We start from the raw sequence: 19,156 nt of genomic DNA on the forward strand, positions 1-19,156 counted from the left end.
GGGGCGGGGGGCGGGGGAAGGTCTCGCCATAATGGAGGCTCAGCTCCTGAATTACTTTCCTTCTCCCTCTCATGCTCAAGACTTGCCAGGCACCCTCACCCCAGCCACCCTCTATCTCCATGCTCATCCTTGATGACTGACACCATCCCTTGAAACAGGACCAGATGCTGATAATCCCAGTTTAGCACAGCTGTTCAGCGGTAAAGCTTGAGTGACTGCATACACCCCCATCCTAGAGTGCCTTTGAGTACAGCCATCTCACTTGAAAAGTTTGTGAGCACTCTTCCTCTTTTTTATTTTTTTGATCAACATCAGTAAATGACTGAGAACGGTATAACTATGAGGAAGACACCCTAAACACTACTGGCTTTTAAGTACTGAAGGGGATTACTAGCGCAAAAGCAACAACGACAGTCACAAGTGACATTTCGTGAGGGTTTTCTAAGCACCAGGCTCTGTGCTAAGAGCTTTATCATCTCATTTAAACCTTAAAACAACGCTATGACCTGTGCCTAGTGATTTGCTTCTAAGAAATGCAATATGGAAAAGGCAAAAAAAGAGTAACTTTACAATGGAGAAGCCTGGCAAACGTGATCTCAGCCAGGTGATCAAGGTCAAGCTCAACAGTGATAAGCCGTGTTCATAGTATATACCCTTGATTTGATGTGTTGAGAATAATGATTCACCTCTGTAGTCTCTCTCAAAAACCCATACCCAGCCTAATCATGAAAAAACATTGGACAAATTCTAAATGAGGGACATTCTACAACATACTGACCTGCACTCCCCAAAACTGTCAAGGTCATCAAAAGCATGTCTGAGAAACTGTCATAGATCAGAGGAGTCTAAGCAGACATGACGAACAAATGTAATGTGGTATCCAAGACAAGATCCTGGAACAGAGAAAAACCATTAGGGGAAAACTAGTGAAGTCCAAATAAACTGTCTTTAGTTAATAATAAAGTACCAATGTTGGTTCCTTAGTTTTGACAAACATACCGTAGTAAAGTAACATGGTAACAATAAGGGAAACTAGGTAAAGAGGATATGAATACTCTCTTCCTATCTTTGCAACTTTTCTGTTTATCTAAAACTATTCTAAAATAAAGTTTATTTTAAAAACCCTCTGAGGTTGATGCTCTTATCTCCCTTCTAGAGATGAGATACTATAGCTTAAATAGCTTCCCAAAGTTACAAGCTAAAAAGCAGGAGAACTTAGATATGTCTACTCACACTTCAGCACCAGTGGATAAGCCCTTGCAACATAAGCCCTTACATAAGATCTATTAAAACGATTTTATGCCAGATACATGCTGAGAAGCAAACTAAAGGAATTTATTTCACTTACATTCCTCATAATACTACACCTTTTTAAATAAAGGGGCCATAACATTACCTTCTAAATATTTGATTTTCATTTTCATCACCATCACAAATTTCAATTACTCTGTCAGTGCTATGTGATGACCACATTTAAGCAAAATTAGCTTAAGATTTTGTCAAATCTTTGTTTCCTTCTTCTTCTTCTTCTATTGAAGTATACTTGCTATACAGTATAAATTACAGGTGTACAATACAGTGATTCACCGTTTTTAAAGGTTATATACTCTGTTCATAGTTACTGTCAAGTATTGGCTATATTCCCCATGTTGTATAATATATCCTTGTAGCTTATGTCTGTTTTTTAATACATGCCTCCTCCAGCTCGTCGTCCTCCTCTCCCAACTCCTGGTCCTCTTCGTGGCCCCTGCAGCCGCCCAGGCTGCACTCCGCCTCCAGCTCAGGGGGCCCAGCGACCCAGCAGCCGGGAGCCCCCGCCTTGGGCCAAGGCGGCGCGCCCTCCTCACCCACTGCGGGCAAGAGGGGGAGCGCAGGCGCGGAGGTGCGGCTGCGGCTCCCTCCGCCTGGACAGCACCTGGGTCGCCTGTCGTTACCGCCAGGACCCCCCCCATGCCTGGGGTAGACATCAGGCGAGGGGAGGAGAAGGGCTAGATAGCACGGGAATTCCGCCCGCCTACCTGAGCGGCCAGGCCAGTGCGCAGGCACCCGAGGCCTGCAGGGCCTGCTCCCTTGTAGCTTATTTTATACCTAATAGTTTGTGTATTTCTTAATCCCCTACGCCTATACTGCCTCCCTCTCCCCTCGCCCCAGTGGTAACCACTAGTTGGCTCTCTATATCTGCGAGTCCGCTTCCTTTACGTTACCTTCACTAGTTTGTGTAATTTTTAGATTCCACATACAAGGGATAGCATACAGGATTTGCCTTTCTCTGACTAATTTCAGAGAATAATGCCCTCCAAGTCCATACATGTTGCTGCAAACGGCAAAAGTTCATTCTCTTTTTATGGCTGAGTAGTATTCCACTGTAATATACCACATCCTCTTTATCCATTCATCTGTCCATGGACGCTTAGGTCGCTTCCATACCCTGGCAATGGTAAATAATGCTGCTATAAGCATTGGGGTGCATATATCTTTACAAATTAGCTTTTTGTTTTTTCGGATAGGTACCCAGGAGTGGAACTTATGGGTCATACAATAGTTCTATTTTTAGTTTTTTGAGAAACCTCTGTACTGTTTTCCACAAGGGTTGCACCAATGTACATTTCCACCAACAGTGTACAAGGGTTCCCTTGTCTCCACATCCTCGTCAACATTTGTTATTCGTGCTCTTTTTGATGACAGCCATCCTGACAGGTGTGAGAGGATATCTCTCTGTGATTTTGATTTGCATTTCCCTGATGGTTAGCGATTGAGTTATCTTTTCATGTGCCTGTTGGCCATCTGCATTACCTCTTTGGAAAAAATGTCTATTCAGTCCCTCTGCCCATTTTTTAATCCGGTTGTTTGGGTTTTTTTGATGTTGAGTTGTATGAGCTGTTTATATATGTTGGCTATTAACCCCTTATCAGTCATATCATTTGCAAATTTTTCTCCTCTTCAATAGGTCATCTTTCTGTTTTGTCAATGGTTTCCTTTGCTGTGCAAAAGCTTATAAGTTTAATTAGATCCCATTTGTCTATCCTCTCTTTTATTTCCTTTGCTTTAAGAGACGGATCCAAAAAAGTATTGCTGCAATTTATGTCAAAGAGTGTTCTGCCTTTGTTTTCCTCTAGGAATTTTAATCTTGACGCTCCAACATTCCATAAGAGAAAAAAGCATTAGCCAATGGATATTTCACCCTATAATGCCCTATCTTTCACCCACTCTCACTTGTTATCACCCATGTCTTCTCTTCTGATACTGGATATTTCAGTGTCGGTGAGCTCAGCCTGCTGCTGAAACAGGATGAGGGGGTTAGAAGCAAGAGTGCCCTTCAAAAGGAAATGACAACATCAACATAAGGAAAGATTAGCATACACTTTGGGTATTTTTGAGATCCTGAGAGATATAAGATCAGCTGTGGCTGCTCCAAAAACCTAAAGAGAACTAAATTGCCCTCTGAATATAAATTCTAACAGTGTTATCTACCAAACCAGTGTTTCCCACAATGTGAAGCCAGCCTCGCTGGGAAAACTCCTACATCCTTCCAGGAAGGCTCAAGCAGTCCAAGACATATTCTTTTTTTCCTTGGGATTTGCCAAAATCAGACAGTAGGATTCAACAAATATTTCTAAACACTGTACTTAATATATTGTTCCCTGTGAGAATATGTAGTGGAAGTGGTCCAGCAAGTAAGAAAACAGGCTGCCTTCTGTGTGTGATTAGATTAGCCTGCCTAAAGACAGGATTTGCACAGTCTTGTTCTATTTACAAGTTTGTTTGTTTGTTTTAAAGCAAGTGATTCCTTAAATTATTGATTTTTTCACTCTGGGCTTGTCTCAAGGATAGCTCAAACCACCCTCACCCTTTATACTTCAAACTATCCCCAAGGCAATTAGTTAAGGACATCAGATCTGTTTTAATAAGAGAAGGATAGAGAGAAAAAAGCGGAAGTGCTCATGACAAATTTTCCCACAGCAGGAGAGTAACAAATGGGCCCAACTCTCCTGATTCACTGGACAATGGAAATAGAACAAAATCCAAACTTTAATTTCTTCCCTTCACCAACGGGAAAGAAATGAACCAAGTTCAAGAAGCCATAAACATTCCCTCAGACACACGCACGCGCGCACACACACACACACACACACACACACACACACACACACACACACAGCAACTTGGCAAATTGGTACTTGGTACTCATCCAAAACAAACCCTTCTTCAAGAATCTTTGCTATTTTTATAGTTGAACTCATGAAAAATCTTTTTCATTCTGGGAGCCCTGGGTAATTCAGTCTGGAATTCTTAAATTTCTACTCTCATACTAGTCCAAGAGGCCAAAGTGTTGAGAGGCAAGAGGAAGGTTACACTTCTAGGACCATGACAGTGAGAAAGAAACTGGGATCAGAAGCAGCCTGCCCTTTGGGTAGACTCTCAGTGGCTCAAAGAAGCATTTAAAACCTCTACATGCGTCTCTACAAGTCAGCCCGAATCCTGATCCTCTTCCAGGCAGACATCCCTAATCTAAACCTCCTACTTACATCCTCCACGGTCTCAACATTCCAGATGCACGGACACCAAATTCATCACACTAATCTCCCACCCTTCAAACCCTGTCCTAACTCCCCAGAGGACACCTGCTGAACATGAAAACGAGATTGAGTTTCAAAGCCAAAAACCTACAAAATAAGGAGAAGTCAGATTTTTCAAAGCAGTTGCCGATAAGCTTTTTAGTGTTCTTTAAGGTTTTCATAAATGGTGTCAAGTTTTCCCAATGATTCTCCTATCTGCTCTTGGCTCCCCAGACATCGGAGGTTGCCAACCATCCACACGGTAGGAAAAACCTAACCATGTGAGACAGTATAGAGCAGGTAAAACATACGTCAAAACATGAAGCAAAAGGTCACTGTTTAGTCTTGATGTTTACATGTCCATATTAGAATTTTCGAATTGGTATTATTGACTCTGTTACTAAAGCCACACTAATCAGTTTATCAAAGATTAAGCCATTCACCATGTGAGAAGCACAGAGCAACATGACAGAGCCTTGTACAGTACCTGGCACACCCATATCACTGAATTAATCAATCAGCAGTCTTTAACATCTGCTAAACAGTCATCTAGGGGGGAGAAAAAGCTCTTTCCCTTCTTGGTCTCCACAAATATTTCTAGATAGCTTTTAGGCTTAAAATACTGTTTCCATGACTGCCCTCTGCTGTACACTTAACATGTAGGTGACTACATATGAATATTAGTAAACAGATAAGCAAAATAAAGACATTTAATTATTCTCAAATCACCTAGAGATAATAACTTTTAAGTTTATGTATAATCTCCCAAACTATTACGATGCCTACTCATTCATGTATGCATGCAAACAAGGTATTTTTTTTAAGATCACAGAAAAATCTACAACATTGTTTAAATGCCTCATTTGGTATTTTACTGTACATGTCTACTATAATTTATTTGACACCCTAATACTGTTCAGATATTTATAACAAGATACATCAAAAATTAAGTTTGTGATAAAGTAGTCTCGTAGTAACATCTTTTTACACACATTCGATTATACTCTTAGGACAAATCTGCCTAGAAGCTGTACTGCCAGAACTATGAATACACATATTTTGTGACTTTCGATTTTATATATTGCAAAATAATCTCCAGATAGCATATAAAAATTTCCCCCCCCAATATGAGACTTCCCTGGTGGTCCCATGGTTAAGACTCTGCGCTGCCAATGCCAGGGGCCTGGGTTCGATCCCTGGTTGGGAAACTAGATCCCACGTGCTCCAACTAAGAGTCCGCATGCCACAACTAAAACCCTGTGCAACCTAAATAAATAGATAAATGTTTTATTTAAAAATTTCCCCACCAATATTTTGGGGTTTTCCCAAACCTGTAGTGACACTGGATTTTATAATTATTCTCGAACTTGGCCAGTTTTGGTAGTTTAAAAAAAAATGTGTCCTGTTTTGCTTAACATTGCTTAAAGAGAGGGTGATTGTTCACATATTTGAATATAAATAATATGCGTAATATTTTGAAGCATCTCAGTAACATGTTCAAGCAGCTTTGGGGAACTAATAACCATTTATAAGGTACAACATATAAAGAAGTCCTAGTGCTAAAATGTTTCTTCTTTTTAAAGATGGTGCAAAACTTTTGTAGGAATTTCCTAAAGCTCAATATGTATCAGGATGGTGCAACTTAGAATGAGACATGCACCTTTTTTAAACTACCACCTTCCCTTACTGTCAGATACTAAGGAATATCCCCGATGTTCATATTCCCTCTTTATCTCATGGCCCACTTGAGTTTTGCTTTAAATTGGCGCATGTGTGCACGCACACACATATATCTACACATGCATATGCATGCATCCGTATAAATATATTTGATCTATGCCAATGTATGCACACACACACAGATACTAGACCCTTAGTCTGAGTACATCAGCTACTGAGATGCCGGTAGCTGCACCTCCTCTGTCCTCCAAGTACGACAGGCTTGTCCTGGCTCTGCAAGGAGTGGGCACAGTCCCACACAGTCATCATAACTGACATCTGTGGGCACGACGCCGAGGTACACCTCAATCACATGCGCCTGGCAGAGAATGCTCACTCACGCACCTGCTTCAACTGTGTGAGTTCAGCCTGTGGGTTTTCCTTGATTGATGTTGGTATAACTGCTTCACGGGCTCTGTGGGTGAAGGGAAGTGGGCTCTGCTCAGAGCAGTTGGTGGAGCCTCGCACCTTCCACTTGATGCTACACACGGAATAACAAGTTACAGGGGCGGGTGCGTGTGCCCGCGGGCTCACCACGCCCTCACAGACAGATCGAAAATGCACCCAACCTTAAAATAAAACAGCAAAAAATGAGGCTTTGAAAACCAGGAAACAAGCCAGCGAAGGAAGCATCTGTCTCTTTCACTCAGAACAAACCTCCCCCACCACAAGACTCTTACATACATACACACACACACCCCACCCCCTCCAGGCCCCCTCCATCCGAGGACCATTGACTTCACTACCTCTAAGCTTTCTTAGAGACTTTTATCTTTTCTTGATTAAGTAAATTTGTTTCTTGCCCAAACTGTAACAGTATTCACGGAATCATTCTGTCCCACAAAAACAGAGGAAAACAATGCCTTCTTGAGCAAACATCACAACTTTCAACGAGGTTCAATCTACCCTAACGTGGACACGGTTTACTAAATCATGTGCCATGTGGGTAGCTTTTCATCTTTTCACATCCATGTTTTATTTCCAAAACAAAACAAACAAAGATGAAGTCAGCTAAGGTCAAAACCCAGTTTTGACCCACAACCAAACCCAGCCTGCCGTGCACGCCCCGCTGTAAACAATCTGGTGAGAGCCACTGGCTTTGGTCCCCCTCACACTGTGCTGTCCTTTCAGTTTCTTCTGAGATTTGAGGCAATAACTATAACTTAGAAAAAAACTGATAAGAAAAATCCAAGCCAGAAAATACCTGTATATTTTAGCAAAACCATGCAAAAAAAGAAAAATCACCAATGGGATGCCAAAACATTTCTGGCTTTTAAAACCACTCCATACACCCAGCTGGAGGGCCTGTAGCAATTCTAGCAAAAATGTCATAATTGTATTTGGTTGAACTATGTAAAACTGCCATTTTTGAACAAATGAAATACTGCCAATTTCATATGGATCAACCCAACTATTTCCTTAGATTTAAACATGCCACAGTACTTTCAGGGATTTGGACAGAATGTTTAAAAAGTGCAGAGAATCTTCATTCTCCAAATCCTCCCACTTTCAGCCACACTCTTCCCTCCTCCTCTCTCCACCTCCTTCCATCCTTCCCTGCACCGCCTCCCTGAACAGCAGTAGACGGAGGCTGGAAGGAGAAGGGGTGCTGAGTAATCACGGAGAACCAGATCTGGTTTGGGCCCAATTTCAAGGTCCAGAGGTAGACCTACAAGTCCATTCGTGAAGTTTTTAAAAGTTGGGCTCTAAAAATAATGTTTTCTTCTCTCATGCCTTCTGTTCAGGGACTTTCTATCCTAATAATGACTTTCACTCATCTAAGGTAGATTTAAGACAACACTTGAAAACATAACTGTTTACACACACCACATCGTTTGAATTCTGAACTCTATAAGTGAGCTAATCACAAATCGTTTTTCACCTTTTACATATATTTTCTCCCACTGGGCCCACAACTGCCTCGACCTCTGCTAGCCACCCTGCTTTCCTCTATCTAAGAAGCTCTTCACTGGAACACAGGAGTTTTCCAGATATCTTCACAAAGTACAATAAGAAATTACTGCACTGGTATCCCTTACCATTTGAGACAGGAGTATGCACTTAAGTGAAATATCCACATCTAAAGGAAACCCATCTTTGCAGGAAGTAGAAAAATAGGCGGAAAAACCTGTATTTCCTAACTACATATATAATAAGCAGGAAGCCCACCTAGCGTGGCAGCCAGACGTGTGCTGGAACCTTCTGATAATTGTCAAAGGTCAGGGATTAAAGAGAAAAGATGCCAATTGAGTGCAATAATGTAGGAAAAAATCCTTTGAAATTTTAAAGAATCTGTGAGAACATGCTGATACACTGCTGCCTTCAACAGATTACAAGCCTAACAAGAACTAAATTCAACTCGCACTTTTAAGAAAATATATTAATTGATATGGTGCTCTCATTTCTGTACCTTTCCTTCCATGAAGATTACGAAGATCTTCAATCCTCAGGCTTGTCATCAACCTGATTTTGAATGTAATTGGGATGGGGAGACAGAAACTTCAGGAGTTTAGACCAAAATTACAAAGTCATGACCTAGTCAAAAGAAAACCAAGGGTCTACCTAATATGAACTAAATTATGAGATTTTTCTCTCTTTAGATAATATCACCCCTAAGAACTCAGTTTCTACAGTATGATTCCCCTAGAGACACTGTAAATTCTATACTGTAAGACAAAAAACAGAAATATGGGAAGCCCAGACACAAGTCCCCTGATTGTCCTGAGTAGTAGACGTGTTTATCTAATTTTATAACATAGTCAATGTGACCCTAAACGACTGGCCTCACGTCACCTATGATCCATAGCAACTGAAAATTACAATGCTGGCTAATGTGTGTAGCACCCTACCAGGCATGTATCGATACATAGCTCTTTTATTTTTAAACTTTTTTTTATTATTTTATTTATTTATTTTATTTATTTGTTTATGGCTGTGTTGGGTCTTTGTTTCTGTGCGAGGGCTTCCTCCAGTTGCGGCAAGTGGGGGCCACTCTTCATCACGGTGCACGGGCCTCTCACTATCGTGGCCTCTCCCGTTGCGGGGCCCAGGCTCCAGACGCGCAGGCTCAGTAGTTGTGGCTCACGGGCCCAGCCGCTCCGCGGCATGTGGGATCTTCCCAGACCAGGGCTCGAACCCGTGTCCCCTAGCATTGGCAGGCAGATTCTCAACCACTGCACCACCAGGGAAGCCCCATAGCTCTTTTTTAAGGGTGTTGAATATCCTATCTCACTTCATGTTCTCTCCGGCAACCATGAGGTAAAGAATCTTATTTCCATTTTATACACGAAGAAACTAAGACTCAGAAAGGTAAGTAACTTGCCCAAATTGACAAAGCTGGCAGTGAAGCTCAAAGTCAAACTCAATCCTTCCCCATCCCAGAGCCTCTAACTGTTCTCTCCTGATCTCCTGCAGAGGCCCATCAAATAGTAAATGCGAGGGTGTTAGGTGAGGACTCCCGTGAGCTGCAAAGCCCCTGCCTTGCCTACTGAAGACAGGTATGGGGCAGTGGTTACTCAGCCTCAGCTGGTATGTACCATGGGAGACTAGAGCTCTGGGGAAGCCAGATTTTTTGGCTTCTTTGGCAAGATTAACCAGATTTTTATGTAATTAAAAACAAAAAAAAACAAAAACCACTGGCAGCTAGTTCTTTAAACACACACACACACACACACACACACACACACTCCCTTGTATGGGCAAATAACATATTTGAGGGCTGGATCTGGCTCCATGGGCCACCAATTTATAACATCTGCTGCACCCCACACTGATGCCCATTTATTATATCCATCAGGAAGCCACACAACAATCTAAGTCCAAAAGTTCCAACAGAGCCTTTATGAATTTATACTAGGGTTCTGTACACTCTGCAAATCAAAACTCCCCTTAAAACTACAAATGGTTTCACTGGACTGAAGAGAGGAACAAGCTTTAACAGAAGCATCTATCTCTCTCATGTTCCGTACCTGCAAATGAACAAGAAAATACCATCCCAGCCACTAAGCAGGCAAGCCCAAGAGCAGTGACAGCAGCCCCTGGGTTCAACTAGTCTGTGCTTCGCCAGATCTACAAACCAGTGAAAATTTCAAAAAGCACCTACAAAAAGTAGATCACAAAGGCAAAAAAAGCACCTGCAGGAACCACTCTCCCTGTAACCTTTCTTGTCCCTCTTTCCCCTTCAAGTTTGATGATTTGGCAGTTCTGGAACTCTTCCGAGAGGAGTCAAGACTCACTCTGCCAGCCCCAGCTGTTCAAAGCTCAGCCCAATCTGTTCCATACAGTTGGCTGTATTATCACAATAATGTGGCTACAGTTCACCTTCATTTGCTGCGAAGATCATTAACTATCCCTCAGAGAGATACAGCATTAAGGACAGAGTGAGCCTGAGGCATAATAAATGGAGGTCTCTGGGTAACACAGTTCAAAAAAAGGTAAGATGATGCCAGCCAGGCCACCTGACAGTTCCTATAGTCACAGAAAAGGGAAGAAAACAAGGGCAGGAGGGATGGAAAATAAGAGAAAAAGGAAAAGCAAGAACGTGCCTGGCAAACATGTATGTTCATGTGAAGAGAGAATAAAGAGGAAAAAATTTTTCTGAAATAAAGACAGCAGGACATTTAACGTTAAATCACAGTGGAGACATGACTCTACTTGTCTGGCAGCCCAAACATTCTATTACTAGAGGGAGAAGTGAGTTTGGAAGGAGACTGAGAACAGAGCAAATGAATTACCATCCTATATGGGAAGCAGGCCATATCCTGGACAATTTCAGTACTGTAGAAGACGGTGAATTCAGTGAAACCTGTCTTTAAATCGCGTATCTGACCTCCCATTCCTAAAAGTGAATTAGTGTAGAGCGGGCGTGTTTCTTCATTCAGATCACGCATTCAGTTAAAGTTTCATGCGAGCCTCATTTGAATCTTGTTCACCAACCACTAAGCCAGCGCTATGAAAGCACCCAGGGACCAGGGTGTCCCCTTCAAAGGAAGTACGGCATGGTATATGAATACCCAGAAGTTCTTTAATTGATAATGAGAACATAAGAATCAATACTTGTTCTAAGCAAGTTACAACTGTTGTATTCATCTACACCAAATTCCAGTCAACAATGGACAGACAATTGATGGTGAGGTAGGAATTTTACTGGCAGACCTTATCTGCTAAAGATGTACTTTCTTTAGAACTACACAGGTAATATCAATATATTTAAAAAGTAAAAACAACAGCTCTATATTCTCCAACTTCAATATTTTCTTTACCTTCTTTGTCTTAGTAAAAATTTATCCCTAGAGCAGTGGGGTTCCCAACCGGGAGCAATTTTGTCCTCCGCGGTACTTTTCCGGTTGCATACTGGGGGAATGGAGTGCTACTGGCAGTTAGTGGGTAGAGGCCAGGGGTGCCACTGAATTCTGCAATACACAGGGGAAAACCCTACAATACAGAATTATCCAGCTCAAAATATCAATAGCGTGAACATTAATATCTCTGCCTGAGAGCTGTTTCAGGGATTCAACTCCCCTGTTGGTATTTTATACATATACATATATATATATATATATATATATATATATAGGAGCAGTAGAGCAGGAGTTTCTAAATGACATTTTGCTATCATTAAAATCCCTCCTCTTCACATAATAGTAACATTTAACATAAATGAAAAGGAAGGCAAGGGGCAGAAATTTAAAACTAATTTAGAATCACAATGGAACCCTGGTAAATCCTGGTATAGCACCGCTTTGCATAAGTCTCCAACCAGTGATTGCTATTTTTATTCACTTTTTAACATTTTAGTAATGAATTGTCAAACTGAATTCACCTAGAAGGTAGCTTCAAAACATATGGACCCAAACATAGCAAAAAAAAAAAAAAAATGAGATTTATATTTATAAAGAGGAGTCTTGGCCACCTCTTGTGGAAACACACATACACACACCCCACCCACAAACACACCCACACCCATACATACCCAAACCAGAAGACTCAAAACCAAACTCAAGACCCAAACCAAAAGCTCCCCTCTTGGCTTGGAACAAAAGAACCTCCCCTGAAGGTGGAAAACAGTTGGGATTTAACCCTTTCCTGAAAGAAGGGAAGCAATCCCCCAATCACACCTGGAAACAAATTCATCATCTTTGACGTATTCATCTGTCCTCAGCCCAAGAGCTCGGCGGAGTCATCCTAACATTTACAGCGCTTGGTAAAAATTAATTCGCTCTGGGGTAATCTGGTGTAAGCTCAGGTCACATCCCCATCTTGCCAAATAAACAGAGCTGCCAAGGATCCTTTCCTGTTGCTTTAGCCCTCAGACTGATGTGACTGCTCACCTGGTCGGATCTTCCTCCCGCCGATCCGCAATCACTTCCCTGGGGTTTGACGCGTGTGTGTGGCTACAGGAAGGTCCGACACGCTCGGGCTCTTTGGCTTTTCTGGATTCCTCCTGGCAGCCACACTTGGATTCCACAGCTCCTGGGAAGGAAAAAAAGCAAAAGGGAGGTGTAGTGTTTAACAGGCATAGAGCTATGACTTCCCAGCCCCAGGAGAACGTGTTCTGCCCTGCCAGGATGGGGAAATCGCTTTTGAAGTGGAGCCCGGGCCTCCCCAGCGCAGACCATCCAGGAGCTATTGTTCGGGTGCAGACTTCCACTCGAAATCATAGAGACACAGTGACAAAGGAATTCATTCACTGACTACTGAATGCTCACCACACACAAGGTACTGGGAGCAGGGAAAATGGACTGGGGAAAAGCATGTGTCCTCAGGGTAGGAGAAAATATTCCAAAGGAAATTTTATTTGAACAGACTTCTTTTGCAAAATGTTCCCTCTTATGCGAATAGAATATGAAGTTGATAATTTATGAAGTTGTCCACGTGTAGCTTAAAAGAAAAACATGGATCTCGTTTTGTTACCATCCTAGCCACTCCCCGGGTGTGGCCCCAAAGCTGCTTTTGTAAACCACTGTGGACAGAATCTCTTCTCAAGGTGATAGAGACAACAGCGGGTTATTCGTCTCTGCTTTTAAAAAGGAGAAAAATTAGGGGCAGGGGGACTGGATCATTTCTACTGCAACCAGGTCAATTAAGGAAATTTTACTCGCCAATGCACTGATACCCACTGGAATGCATTTAAGAACTGAAATCCTATCTAGTTCAATCCCAGAAGCAAAACATGAAGACAACAGCAATATTCAGCAATGGACACTGAAAGTATTTTCAAGTCCGGGCAGAATCCAAGATGTTACTAAATCAGCCAATGATGTTATGTTGAACAGAACTCTCATCCTAAAGGTAATTATATTAAACTCCTGAAGATTTCTTTCCTTAAAGTGCTTCCCTTTGATCAAAGGAGATTTGGGTGAGAAGGAAGAATGTGTAGAAGAAGCTAGAAGACCAGGAGGAGGGGAGTGGAAAGGCTCCCCCAAGCCACATCCAAATCCACGATTCAGTGGTTCATTTTGTAAAATGGCAGATCAGTCATGTACTTTTTTTTTATTCATAAAACTAACTCATTATCCAACACTACGTTGTTTATTAGATTTACTGAATAAATTATAAAAATTTAAATCACAAAATGAATTATATAACCCAATGTGGGGTTTTATTGCATGCCAAGAATGTATTTGAAGTTTTCTGGAATAAATGCAAAGTTGGTCACATAACACCTCCAAATCATCTTCAAGTTGCCCTGAATCGGAACAGTGTGAACAGAGTATTCAACTGTACGTGTGTGTGTGTGTGTGTGTGTACATGCACACATTTATTTATCTTTACCTTACACAATCATGGTTGGGACACCTAGCTAGTTTACTAAGTAAAGTCAGCGGTTGGAATTTTTAAAGTTTCTTAAGTACAGCAGCCAGTGTCAGGGTAATTTTATTTATTTAAGAATATATTTTTTCTGAATAAATATGGTGGATGCTACATTTTTGTGAGTCCTCTTGGAGAATATAAATAAACTATCGATGGGTACCTGGTCAATTACAATCCTCCTCTAGTTTGTGGTATTTGTGATTTATGACAGGAAAATCATTCATTTCCCTAGGGATCATGGAGAAGTCTGCTGAATTTTATATAATGTAATTGAAGAGACAGTAAGTCAAAACATAGAAAACATCCTTCATACTTATCTTAGCCATCTGCAAAGTTTCTTATAGGCACAAACTATTTAACATCATGTCAGGCAGTTTTATGAGTTTCCCAGGAATTGCAGGTTATTTAAACAAGAGCATTTTGCTGTCCCAGTATAAAACCCCAGATCAGCAAGTCTAAGGTACTCAACAGAGGACGTCTCCCCATCGCCAGGCCACGCGTATCCAGGATGGCTCACAAAAAGAAAAAAAAAAAAGCTGAGAAAAGCACTGATACAGACACTTCTGATGAAAAAGACATTCTAATGGCATAGCAGAAAAACAGAATTTTCTGAGAAAAATAGGAAAAAGAAACAAACGGCAGAAAACCTTACATTCCATTGTGTGATAGAGGCAGCTACTCCTTCAGTAGGATTAAAGCCTGACGTGGCAAACACCTACATCTCATTCCAATCCATCGAGCTAAACAGAAAAAGTAAAAAAAAAAAAAAAAAAAAAAAAAAAAAGCAGGAAAAGAGAAGCAGCCCAATTTTCCCTAATGAATAAAGACTGGCTGGGGAGGTCCCTGAATCCTGAGTGCAGGTGGCATTTCCTTCACAGGTAAACTGAGCTGGTTACAACGCTCAGTTTTCTAGCCGTGAGATGATTATGGTGATTCCTGTCCTTTCACTGCTCCAGGCTTTTGAGCACTCCAGCCTCCAACACCCACCCTGCCCACCTTCGCCTACCCAGCCCTAACACTGTTCATAGCTTTGGCTCAAATGTCTGCTGATCACCATCTGGGAACTAACAGAACACAGTACTTCTTTGTCTGCATGATGACTACTGAGTACAGGACAACTTCTCCCACCAGAATCCAAATGCCTTGAGGACAGATTGAGCACTTTATCTTTTATCCCCAGAATCTAGTAGAGGGTCTGGAATACAGCAGGTGTTCAATAAACATCTGCTGAATAAGTACACCAGTGAACAAAGAAACATGTAATTATCCCAAAGACTAAAAAAGGCTGTAATAAAAAGAACCTAGTTCACCTATTTCCACCCTCCAGTCATTACAATTAAAAGAAGTCTAAAGACAGGATATTTTAAAATAGAACGGAAAATATATTCCCAAACAGAAAAAGATAAATAATCTCATGTAAAATATAACAAGGATAGTGGACATTACAAATTACAGCTGTGAAACTCTAGTCCTTTGAAACCTATGTAGGATTCCCTTTAGTTCTACCCTTTTATCTTTCCCAAGATTTGTTTTTCCATCATTGAGTGGTTCAGGCTTAAGACCAAACTGACACAGGGACACTTATGAGCAAAGACACAAAATCTCCCCACTCTCTACAAACCTTCAGGATCCCGAGATCCCGCTATAACTCCAGATGGGTGCCCAGAGGGCTTTTCCTAACCGTTTCAAACGACTTAATCTTCCCCCACCCTCTAACTACAGCTTGGAGTTACATTTTACAACAACTATGCTAAAAAAATGTACACTACTTATAATTAATGAAAAAATATGATGGTCCTGGAAATAAACAAACATGAAACTATTTCCTATGTCCACTGAGGCCAAGTCAGGGCTCTCAGAGAACCACAGCCACTAACTCATCAGGCCAAAAGGTCACACTGTAGGGTGGCTACGGAGCCAGAGGGCTTGCATTTGAATCCACACTAGCTTTGGGGCCTTGGCAAGTTAGGAATCCTATTGCGCCTTGACCTCTTCACCTATAAATGGAAAAACTAACGGTGCCTACCCCACAGGAGCATTGTGCAGAGCAGAAAAGTTAACACAGATAAAGCAAACAGACACATACATGGCATACAGTAAGCATTCAATAATAGGGCTATTGCTGTACAGTCATCTTCAAATGTTCTTGTCTTTTACACGATTACTGCCGTAGAACATTCCAGAAGACAAGAAAATGCACTACCTCAGCAAGTCTCTGCTATAAAGTCACTGCCATTTTGAGCATAAGGCACAGACAACAGTATAAAAACCTAATCCTAAAACATTATGGTCCTATAGGGCATGAAACCTTTGAAAGTTTTGAAAGGAAATACAATTATAGTACTGGTTTTACTACAATCCATATGATTACACAAAAAAAACACTTTTTTTTTTTTTTTTAATTTATTTTTGGCTGTGTTGGGTCTTCGTTTCTGTGCGAGGGCTTTCTCTAGTTGCGGCAAGCGGGGGCCACTCTTCATCGCCGTGCGCGGGCCTCTCTTGTTGCGGAGCACAGGCTCCAGACGCGCAGGCTCAGTAGTTGTGGCTCACGGGCCCAGTTGCTCCGCGGCATGTGGGATCTTCCCAGACCAGGGCTCGAACCCGTGTCCCCTGCATTGGCAGGCAGATTCTCAACCACTGCGCCACCCGGGAAGCCCCCTTTTTGAGCTACATACAACAGAGTGAACAAGGAAAACCCTACGATGCTTACTAGCAATATGTTTTGAGCCAGGTTACTTGCCTCTCTGAGCCTGCTTCCTTATTTGTCCAATGAGATTAATCAGTGTCCGCATCATCTTCACGATAGCTAATGCTTTTGACAGAACCTCAATTACATATATAAGAGCATCTAACATACAGACAAGCCATGCAGTCGTTACATTTTCATTCCTCCCATTTTCTACCTAAGTCTGTGAACTTGCTGTGATTCACAGCAGCTTTCCAAGACTCTTGTTTTTCTCTCTCCCTTCCACATTGGATCAGGTCTGAAAGAGGAAAAAAAATACTAAAAAAAGCAAATCAGTTTTTTGTTCCTGAAAAAAACCCAATCAAACATTCCTGATGAATGAGTTCCCTATTTCCTTGAGCTAAGAATATCTGTTGCAGCAAGTATGTGAGAGGGCCAAAAACAAGGTGAATAGTTACCATAAAACTATTTAAAGAAAGCAGACCATGGAACATGAATTGTTAATATCAAGTTAGTTGTCAACAGAATAAACAGTGACCTCTTTACCCTGATTTTGGACGTAGCAGACAAAGGGAAATAAAGGTACAAAATGATGCTTATTTTTCACTTTGAAAACAGATGGTGAGCAGTATCTGACAACAGTGAATTGTATATCCTTCTAGATATTTCTGCAGGATTAGATAAGATCAAAAAAATTAAGATATTGAGCATATAAGTAATCCAATAAAAATCAGCTTTTATGTTCTCTCTCCTCCTCATAACTGAGCAACATATAAAAAACTGAAGACTGGACGTACGCTTCAAAACGATTTGTGTATAGCCTTCTTTATTAACTTTTAAATAGCTTATCTGTGCCCCAAATCTATTATTTAAATTATCTTTCTTTGTGGCCAAACTGTTCTGATATCAGAAAAAAAAGGAAAAGAAGAATGTGCCACCTCAATAGATGACAAGGAAAGGGTGTATTTCCCAAATTCCAAGTATCCTATGTGCATACACTCCAGATACAAATTAGCTAGAATAAGTAGTTGAAGAAATAGATCTAAATTTCTGACCCTACATCATATTTACTTACATGGTATCACAGATAAAAGCAGAAGTCTATATATATTGTTTTCTTAGGTTTTAGAAGACTAAGATTCAGAGGGGTGATGTAATTTAATGAAGTTCACACAGCTGCTAACTGCAGCAGGAGGATTTGAGCACAGAGTTTTCTAAATCCACCGTTTTCCCCTCCCCATCAAATTATGCTTCCTCCAAGAATATACATTCACAATGGAGAGCTGTGGAGGCCACTACTGGAAAGGCAGATTGGAGTCAACTCGTGGTGACCATTGAATGTCTGTCTTTTATTCAGTAGGTGTAAGGAGCCACTGAAACTGTTATAGACAGATAAAATGTTTTTTGAAAACAACTGAAACCGTTCTCCCTGTAACAATGCTTTCTGGCCAGACGCTCATCTCTTTGATTACATCATTCAATAAGAGTCTGGGATACAAGTAACTTTTTCCAACCTTCCAAAGCTTCTAGGATATATCATATTTATCATCATTATCTCTTACATCCAGACCCTCCCTCCAAAGAACACTTTTCTATATTGTGAAAATCCAAGGTCAGCTTTCATGAAATCCACTAAATGCATAAGAAGAAATGAAATAACCGAGAATAGCCAGCAATATTGAAGGAGAAAGACAAAGTTGGAGGACTAACACTACCCAACTTCAACACTTACTATAAAGCTACAGTAATCAAGACAGCATGGTATTGGCAAAAGAATAGGCAAACAGATCAACGGAACAGAATAGAGAGCCCAGAAATAAACACACAAGGATAGAGTCAACTGACCTTTGACAAAGAGACAAGGTAATACAGCAGAGCAAGGATAGCCTTTTCCATAAATGGTGCTGGAACACCTGGACATGACAAAAAAAAAAAAGAATCTAGACACAGACCTTACACCCTTCACAAAAATTATCTCAAAATGAATCACAGACGTAAATGTAAAACACTAAACTATACAACTCCTAGAAAATGACATAGGAGAAAATCTAGATGAACTTGCTTTGGCAGTGATTTTTCAGACACAACACCAAAGGCTTAATCCACGAAAAATAGTTGACAAGCTGGACTTCATTATAATTAAAAATTTCTGCTCTGCAAAAGACACTGTCAAGAGAATGAGAAGAAAAGCCACAGAATGGGAGAAAATATTTGCAAAAGATATATCTCATAAAGGACTCCATACATACAAAATACAGAAAGAATTTTTAAAATTCAACAAAAAGAAAACAACCCAATTAAAAAATGAGCCAAAGACCTTAACAGACACCTCAGCAAAGAAGATACACAAATGGCAAATGAGCATGAGATCAGATTATCCTCA

At 41.0% G+C, this 19,156-nt stretch overlaps 1 pseudogene; it reads right to left on the bottom strand.

Moving 5' to 3' along the window:
• The window catches only part of LOC137774119 (uncharacterized), an 802,702-nt pseudogene that overhangs the window by 472,085 nt on the left and 311,461 nt on the right, over positions 1 to 19,156 (bottom strand).

This window comes from Eschrichtius robustus, chromosome 12, assembly GCF_028021215.1.
Source record: "Eschrichtius robustus isolate mEscRob2 chromosome 12, mEscRob2.pri, whole genome shotgun sequence".
NCBI classification, from domain to species: Eukaryota; Metazoa; Chordata; class Mammalia; order Artiodactyla; family Eschrichtiidae; genus Eschrichtius; species Eschrichtius robustus.